The sequence below is a fragment of the Arachis ipaensis genome, chromosome B02, assembly GCF_000816755.2.
Source record: "Arachis ipaensis cultivar K30076 chromosome B02, Araip1.1, whole genome shotgun sequence".
In the NCBI taxonomy this organism is placed as follows: Eukaryota; Viridiplantae; Streptophyta; class Magnoliopsida; order Fabales; family Fabaceae; genus Arachis; species Arachis ipaensis.
The window spans coordinates 14,000,267-14,010,710 of record NC_029786.2 but is presented as its reverse complement, the minus strand read 5'-3'; positions in this window follow the sequence as shown (position 1 = coordinate 14,010,710).

Below are 10,444 nucleotides of genomic sequence, written 5' to 3'. Positions count from 1 at the left end.
ATTAAAGTTAATAAATAAATAAAAAAAAAAGACAATTCTTATGAGCGTCTAAATTTATTTTCCTAATATGTTTATATAAGTTATAACATCCGTCTATAAGTACTTTGAAAAACAATAGTATACAAAATGAAAATTATTAAAATTACTTAAGTAAAGAGCAGATATGATCATATAATAAAAATATTATCCTTAATAAATTGATTTAGCTTGTATTGATTTATATAGAGCACAACACCCTACCAAATCGGCTTAACTTGAATTAATGAAAAAGTATTGGAGAATAACTTAGAATCAGCCAAGTTGTAACCATTATAATTAATATTTATTTTTTATTAAAAATAATATGCTTAATATGTTAATGATCAACATTAATTACTAATTAAAAAAAAGGTTGCCAAATACAGCCACATTTACGTCGTCCTTTTTAAGGAGGTCCCAACCCTATCTCGCAATTGCACCCCACCCGTCTTCACATGCTGTCGCCGTCGTGGTTCTTGCGTTGTTGTCGTGCTACCGCGGAGACCGACCAAACGCGCATCGTCACTCCCCAATTCCATTTATAATCCAACAGGTTTCGTCAACGAGAAACTCAATCTTACTCAACGCGATCACATCCCAACCCCATGCTAGTTATTGTCGTCGTCGTGCATGCCCCGTCGTCATGCCACCGAACATCCCTCCTAAACGTCAACGTGAACAGACCCCTCTCGTGGAGCTATAGCGTTCCACCTCCATAGGAGCAAGGTGTAGTTGTTGCCGTTGAATGCAGTTTGAGAGTGTTGCGTCAATGGAACCATCAACTTGTGAAGAAGGATCGTGTGGCACTTCGGATTATGTGAGTGATCACTCTAATTGCACCGTAGTCAATGCCCAGTGCTTGAGTGATGTTGATACCCAACGTGTAAAGAAGGTGAGTGGTAGTTTAGTAGTATAATTAGTGTTGATATTTTTTATGCCAGTCTGATAGTATAACTTTGATATATGATGTGTTTTTTCTTTTTTTTGTCTCTTTTTGTTATGCAAGTTGCATATTTCTTTGGAACTTTGTTTATATTTTTTTTGGTTGTACTTGCATGGATACTCTTGTTTGTTATTTGATATTTCGTAATAATCTATTGGATTTTTGTATGTAAATTAGTGGATTTTTGTATGGATACTCTTGCTGTGAACGATGACCTAACTTCCTTACATTTGTTCTTTAAATTGTTGCAGCGCACAACAGGTTGAGAACGTCTATTGAAAGCGTTCAGTGCTTGGTCAATCACTGAATTATGAGGATTCAGAATGATATCAAGCATTATGTCCCATTGACTCTACCTCAACTAGGTTTTCTTCAGCTAGATGCCTAGATCTCTCATCATATTAGTGATGTAACAAGGTGAGCACCTTGTCTCCAATAATTTCAGTTAACATAGGAAGCGACCGTAAGAAGGAAATAGAGTCACAAATTAAAAGAGAAGCACATAGCATGGACATTGTAGTACCAGTTTTTTCATTTTTTGCAAGGTGATTTTCAGCAACACACCAAAAGTGGGGGGCTTCCGACGCTGGTTGGGAATGTAAACTAGTTTAAGTGAAAAATAAAATCCGACGATGCAAGCATCAAATTAATACTAAATTAAACACACATTCCAGCTCAATCAACAACACCCCATAATAAAAAGAGAGGGGGAAAAAACTCTGCGGTTTATCAGTACCGAGAGAAACATCAAACATTTTTAGATAATTTAGACTATTATTGAAGCTATAAATTACTAAATTATAAACAAACACCAATTCAAAAAAAAAATAATTCCAAGATTCAACTTTTCGGTTTTTTCCTTAGTCAACTAAATCAAAGGTACAAGAATAACATACAAGACATAAAGTAATTCAACAGCAACCTCTATTAATTAAATGGACATCAAAGAACACTGAACGAAACCAAATAAATTCAGTTAGTGATAACCATACATATAATTTGAACCGTGGAACGGTGCATGAAAATTAACTTTGATCAGAAGACACACTTATTTTTAGATAATTTAAACCATTGCACCTATTAATCGCTAAATCATAAACCAAAAATCAATTCAGGAAAAAAAATTCCAAGATTCAAATTTTAGTTTTTCTAAATCAACTAAATCAAAGGTACAAGAATAACAAGACATAAAGTAATTCTGTAGCAATCTCTATTGATCAAATGAACATCAAGGAATATTGAACGAAATCAAATAAATTCAATTAATGACAACCATACATATAGTCTGAACCATAGAATGGTGCATGAAAATAAACTTTGATAAGAAGACACACCCATTTATTTTAGAGAATTTAAACCATTGCACCTATTAATCACTAAATTATAAATCAAAAATCAATTCAGGAGAAAAAATTTCAAGATTCAACTTTTGATTTTTCTAAATCAACTAAATCAAAGGTACAAGAATAACAAGACATAAAGTAATTTAATAGCAACTTTTATTAATCAAATGAACATCAAAGAACACTGAACGAAATCAAATAAATTCAATTAGTGACAATCATACATATAATCTGAACCATAGAACGGTGCATGCAAATTAACTTTGATCAGAAGACACATCCAAAATAACAGTCAGTTAATAGGATTATAACTATTATTTGTTACTCAGCATTCCAAAACATCACTCTGTATTTATGGGGATAACAACTATATTTTTCAAATCCAATTATAAGTTGACCACATTCAAACCCAATTTAAACCCGAAAAAAAAAAACACAAACGAACTTATAATCCTATTTTTATCCCATAGTTCTAAATTCTCTTAACAACTATAATTATCAATGCATACAACAGCTCTCCAGCAAAGCATAATGAACCAATATCATATAAAAATTCAGTTCAATTCATATAACAATCCCGCAGTGTGCCTGGAGGCAGAGCAATAAGAGGCACCGTCAGATGGTCCAACTGAGAAGGGGATGCATCTTCAATGGAGCGGCCATGGTGACATGCAGCAGTAGTGGCGGCGCTACATTAATTTGCCGAAGAGCCGCAGTTGCTTGCTGATGGACGCGCTGGCGGCGCTGACCAGAGTTGACGTCAGCGATGGAAAACATGTGCGAAGAGGTGGTTCGGTGGTGCTGCAGTAGTGTCTTGGTAAATGAGGTTGAACGGTAAAAATTAGTGTAAATTAAATTTATTATAGTCATTGGGAGGAATTAGGTTTACCATGAATAATCGAAGATGTAGTTTTTTTGATAAAATGGGTTCTAGGATCTAACCCAATAAAAATTGACAAGAGTTGACTGGATTCTTTTTAGTTACCTAACGAAATTGTTAATTTATATAGAGCACAACATTCTACGGAATCAGTTTAACATAAATTAAATTACAATGAAATGTCATTTTCTACTAAATTAATTTAACTTAAAACGATTACATGATATAAGGGTATATCAATTTAACTTAAAATATGAATACATACTAAATCGATTTAAGTTAAATCAATAAACAAAAATTAAAACAGGACAATTAAGTAATATCGAATGCCAAACAATTTAAAAGGGTGATTTACCCTATTTGTAAACTTATATCTAAAAGAGAAATGATCAAGAATTTTAAATAATTATTATTATTTTTTACTAATTGCACTAGACAAACTAAAATGAAAAGAAGATAATAATGAAAATTTCAATGTTCTAATTTCTAAAGTCAAATACAACAGCAAAAGAGACTTGTCCACTTGCTGGGTTGGCAGAATTTTTGAAGTTCAAGTTATTATTATTGTGTTCTGTGTTCAACCTTCTAAGCTCTAACTATCATTATTCCATCACTTTATTGTCAAATACAGGAACAATTTAGTGACACAAAGAATTTTCTTCTAACACTAATTAAAGACTTTCTTGTCATTCTAATAACCTTTTGCCACATCAATTTCTTTTAGATCAAGCAAGAAATAAAAAAAAAGTTGAATTTTATAGTATCTATTATTTAGTATTTAATTTTAATTTAATTTATTTTTTATAAAAAAATTTAAATATTTAAAAATTATTTATTTTATATTTTAAATTAAATATTAATTTTTAATTTTTTAAATAAATTAGACACTACTTTGTAGACATTAATCACCATTAAAAAAATAGCTTGCTCTTGGGAAGATTCTGGTGATTGTAAGCACTCCCTAATATGCTGCCAAGTAGGACTATAGTTGTCATAATTAATATCCCTTTTTAATTCAAACAACTTGCAATCAAAATTATGATGTACTTTTGTCTTTTTTGTGTTTAATGTGTGTTGTACTGCTTAGTGCTTAAATTCCCCCATCACTCTCTAAAGTTCTCTAATTAACTACCCTATAGTTTAATAATTGATGTTAGGAATACAAACCCTTCAAGCTTTAATTTTGATGCTTTGTGTAGTTGTGTCTCCTTACTTCTTACTTTATTTGTTTTTTCCATGCAATTATATATTGTTTGAAAGGAAGAACAAAGAAAACCATGAAAGGAAGCAACTGAGTGCATTAGAGACAAATAAATAAGGGGGATAAAGTGCTTTTTTTACATGTTATTTGAAAAAATATTTAAAAATATTATCAATATTCAACTTATATTAATTTTATCTTACCCTTTAAATTTATTTATAAAATAACTGATTAATATTTTTTTTTTCAATTTTACTTTTGTCATTTATCTTCTTCTTCTTCCTAAAAAAATCAAATAGTGACATTATTATTAGGAACGTCAAAATAGATCGGATAAACTTTTAAGAAATATAGGTGACAAAACAGATAGATGACGGTGGTGCTAATAGCGGTAATGGTGAGAACAGTGACAATAACGCAACTTTATCATTGATGATACTAAATAAGAAAACAAATAGATTATTTTTAACAAAGGAGATAATAATGTCACTCTTATATTGATAATGACATTCTTTTTTAACTACATTTTTTTATTTTCTTCTAAAATTATCTATAATCTTTATGGATATGACAAAAAAGTATTAGAAAATATTGATATGACAAATATAGATTGAGGATAGTTTTAGAAAAAAATAAAAAAAAATAAAAATAAAAAAATGACGTTATCAAAACATTGTCATTTCTCTTTTAACAATTAAATAAATTCTAATTTTTGTTTAGTTGTATAGCTAACATCTAAAATACTGCAAAAGATAAATTCTAAACAAAATTTAAATATAACATAAGTCAAATTAGACCATGACATAAAAAATTGAGCTTATTACATGAAAAAAAAAAGGTCCTAACTACACTAATTATTGTAGATTTTGTACGGCCAATAGGGCTTGATGCTAAATAACATAAGTCAAAGGATTATGGTCTAATGGCTTTGTTGAAGAACTTGAACTTACAAAGGTAATTAAGGCAATTAATAATATTGTTTGTAGCACAAAAAAACGAGATGCCAACATTATATGATTATTTATTGGTAATTCTCTTAGCTAAATATAACAATTGCAAATGTAATAATGTGTTTTACATCTTAATAAAGTACACATTTTGAGCTAATGCAACAAAATCTTAATGTCACGATTAGTTAATAAAAAATATTTAGCTAAAATATGCCTTAAGAACACAAGAATATATTATTGATTGCTAACGGTATTTTTTAATTTGAGAGGTCAATGATTAATTTATTGTGGATCTAAATTCCATTTAAGCATTTGTTGTTAACTAATGAGTTGCTGCATACACGTAAATAGGAGTGGCAAATGAGTCTAAACCCGTTGGGTCAGCCAGCGTAATCCTCCAAAAAAGACGGACTGGGCTGAAAAATTGAGACTGTCACACATCAAAAGCCCGCCAAACCCGCACCGCTTAAACCGTGGATTTTGGCAAGTTTTGGCGGGGCAGAGCGGACTTCCCCAACGGGCTCAGTATTTTTTTGGCCAGGTGCATTTTTTTGCAAATTTTCTGTCCCAAAACTCAGCTTCCCCCAACCCGATCCGACCCAATAAAAATTCTACCGACCCTAATTGACCCTCCCTTACTCCCTCGGACTCACTCACTCAAACTCACAGCACACTGAGCCTTTCCCACAGTCACACTCACACCAGCCGTCGCTCCCAACCATGCTGCGTCCAGCATTCGGCGCCCCTACAGGTGCCATTGGCTCGTTACTCTTCTCTCACGCTAACACTCGCAGTCTCGCACAGTTGCACTCAGCAATCCTACACCACAGTCGCGGTGCTCCTCGTCATAGGTTGCTCCCTCCGTCGCTCCTCGGTCCTCCTGGGTTCTAGCCACCACCACTGCTCCGTCTAGCCATCGTCGTCGTTGCTTGTGGGTCCTGGGTTCCTGGCCATCGGCAATGCTCCTCTGTCCTCTCTGGGTCTGTCGTCTAGTCGTCGCCGCTGCTCCTCGTCTCCTCTGTCCTGGTCGTCGCCAGCTCACCGCTGTTATTCTGAATTTCTGGTATGTTAGTTTTTTTGTTAATGTTTTGAATTTTTTTATCTTTTTACAAAATAGTGTGCATGGTTAAATTAAACATTAGCATAAGTTTAGGTTTGTATCATATCAGAGATTTAGATAAGTTTAAGTTTGTTTGCTTTGATTAAATTTTACTGTTTTGACAAATCTAAAATCTTATGCAGATTTTTTTATTGTTTGTTGTGTTTTCTTTTGTTTGATCATGGTTTTAACTAAATCATAATGTATAATACTTGTTTTAACATTTACTTTTATTTCAGAAAATATGAATTTTGAAATTGTGAGTAATCTTGTTACTGCTGGAGCTGGTTTTGAGGCTGCTCAGGTCGAGGTTGATGAACCTAGTTCGAAAAGGGCCAGTCCAGCAACATCTGATATTTTTAAATTTTTTCAAAAAACTCGGTCCAAATAAGGATGTAGTAGAACGTTCTGAGTGTAAAGGATGCAAGAAGGTGTTTAAAGTTAGAGGTAAGCAATATGACACATCTACTCTAAAACGACATCTTGATAATTGTACTCAGATTAAGCATGTATTGGTGAGACTATAGCAGAATTGCAAAATAAAATGGGTTCACTTAAGATTGATTAAGGAGTCGCTAGGGATATGTTTGCTTCTTATGTAGTTGCAGGGGATAATCCATTCAATATGGTTGATGATAGGAGATTTAGAAATTGGGTGAAATATATAAGTTTAACTTTGAAACTTCCTACTAGAAATACGATTAAGTCTGACATAGTAAAAGTTCACAAGAGAGAAGCTACGAAACTTAAAAAAATTTTAGTTCCCATTCCAAATGGAATTTGCTTAACATATGATCTTTGGACATCCATGAACAATGAGGAGTTTAAATGTTTGACTGCACAATTTGTTGATGAGAACTGAAAATTACAGAGTAAAATTCTCAATTTTGTCATATGCCTCCTCCTCACACAGGATTTGAGTTGTCTTCTAAAATTTTTACGTTTTTAAATGAGTGGAAAATTGATAAAAAAAATTTTCTATTACTTTGGATAATGCTTCTTCTAATGATACTTGTGTTGATCACTTGAAAAATACTTTGGATGTGCATGATTCGTTGTTATGTGGTGGTGAATTCTTTCATGTTCGTTGCTCTACTCATATTTTAAATCTTATTATTAAAGATGGAACATAAATAGTTGGTGATGCAGTGCATAAGATTAGAGATTGTATTAAGTATCTGAGAAAATCTAAAAGTCGGATGGTTAAATTTAAATAATATTTTTCAAATATTAAGGGACTTGAGTATACAAATGCATTATGTTTAGATATTTCTACTAGGTGGAATTCACTTTATGCAATGCTTGCAAGTGCTATTCCATATAAGAAAGCTTTTGAAATGTATAAAGTGAAAGAAGTTGGATTTAGGAATATTTGTCCTTTATCAGATGAGTGAAAAAAAACTGAAAAGATATGTGATTTCTTGTTACCATTTTACGAAACTACTAAGTTAATGTCTGGAACTTCTTACTAACACTCAACTTGCATTTCTTACAAGTTTAGTAAATTCAGCTTATTTTGATGAATAGTCTGAAAAATGATGAAGTGCTTATAAAGACTATGGGAGAATAAATGATGATCAAGTTCAAGAAATATTGGGATGAATATAGTATTGTTCTTGTATTTGGGACAGTTCTTAATCCTAGATTTAAATTCAACACTTTGACTCATTGCTATAATGGAATTGATCCTATTAGTGCTAAAGACAAGATGGAGTATGTGAAGAGTATGTTATACAAGCTCTTTGAGGTTTATGACCACAGTTCCTCTACAATTGTAGAAAGTACTTCTCAAACTCCAAGAATACTTTCTCAAGCGATATCTTCTGCAATAGGAACTCAGCTTATTAAAATTATTGGTGTAAGTATTTTTTTTATATTACTCTACTTGATTATATGTATTTTTTATTGTTTATGTTTTTTTATTCATATATTGTTTGCGATTCAAAAGATTTGATGTCCCATAATCAAGAAGCTGAAGTGAAAAGTGGAAAGAATCAACTTGGTGTTTATTTGAGTGAGGCAACATTGTTTGCAATGATGCAATCATAGATGTTTTGCAATAGTAGAAAGACAATAATCATCATTGTTTTCAACACTATCACTAATGGTACAAGATTTGTTGAGCATTCCTATTACCACCGTGGCTTCAGAATCTACATTTAGCATGGATTCTCATGTTTTGAATAAGTATAGAAGCCGTTTATTGCTAGATAATGTTGAATTTGTGATTTCACTCGAAATTGGATACGTGAATATGCTGATTATGGTATAATTATATTTGTAACATACCTATTTGAGTGATTTTGTTCATTATTATGTATTATCTTTCTAATACATTTATTTACTTTTTTCTAGAGAAAAATTTAGATGAAGAAGATATTGCAAAAGGAGAAGCTTATTTTCAGGAGTTGGTTCCAATGATGTTATTGATCTATAAGAGAACGAAGATAAGAATTGAAGTTGTTCTAATTTAGTATTTTGAATTATGTTTTACGTTTGATTGATTATGTTCTGAACTTGTAGATGTTTAATTATATGTTTTGGACAATATTTATTTTGCTTTGGACAATGTTGGTTTTATTATTTTGTTTCAAAAAATTTGGTTTATGATTATGTTTATTATATATTTATAATTATAAAGACTTTAATGTTTGTGAATTTAGAAATTATAATTTTTTTATGTCTTTAGATAAATTTTAAAAATTGAGAGACACCTTTTTTTGGGTGAAGATACTTTGAAATGTGGACAAGGAAAACAATACTAAAAGGTAGTTTGACTTGTAGGGATGCTTCACACTTTACACCATGTTCAATTTTTTTTTTAAATAATTTGTATTTTTTTTCTGATTTAATTTGCATTGAGGTCATGATTTCCATCCACCATTTTCTGTTTGGCTAGTTTAGTGTTACATTTATCTATAGCTCTTGGAAGTTATATCTATGAACTTTATTCTGCCAGCATTTGTGGACAACTCCATGCATCCCCCTTCTCCTTAAAGCTCATTTTGACTTAAACATTTTTTTCCTATTTATAATTCTAATTCCTTTTTTAAAAAAAAAAGTCTTTTAACACTTAGGTAGATTTCCAGTCCATACAAGGTTTTAATTGTATCAGGGTTATGTGTCCTAAAATAACACACTCAACAAGTTTTTTCTTTTTTTTTTTTTTGAATAAAAAAATATTTTGTGAAATTGGATAAAAATAAAATCTCACTTAAATAAATTAATATTGAAGTTAATAATAAATAAAATATAAATGTTCTTAAGATAGCTATTTTGATAATAAAAAGTTAATGGTGGAAGAGTTGTGTCCACAAGAATGTGGTGGTGGATACTTCCCTCTTAGCTGTATCTCACATATGTCTCAACATCTTATTATCTTAGTACATAGTAATAATGAATACCAAGTAGACCAAGTTTGAACGTATGTATATATCTCTATTTTGTTTTAAATTTAAAACATTTCTCTTTTAATCTCTAAATAGTGGTTAAAATTGTTAGAAAGGGTAAGAGAGAATAGTAGAGAAAAAAGTTTGCGTATATTCAAATTGTATGAAATAATACAAATATAGAAGGGTATTTATAGGTGTTAAGAGAATCGAAATAATAAAAATGTAATATTTTATAATAAATATTCAGATATACTAAATAATGTTAATTGATTTAATTGATTCTAATTATATTCTAACAAAAATATTTGCTTTTAATAACATCATTGCATCTGATCGATTATCATATGAGGAAAATAAGCAACTAAGTATAATTGAAATTAACTAAAAGATTTCAAATATGTGTAAATATATAAGATTCACTATAATAATAGTAACCAAAAACATATCTACACCATTAATTAGTACTCAGTAGAAACAATGTTTATGAGAAACATAATTGAAACTCACCCATATTTGAATAATATTTATAGTATTTATTTAGGAAATTATTTTTTTTTTCAATCAATATTAACAAACTTTTTTTAATTATAAATTTTAAATTTTAACCCTAACCCTAAA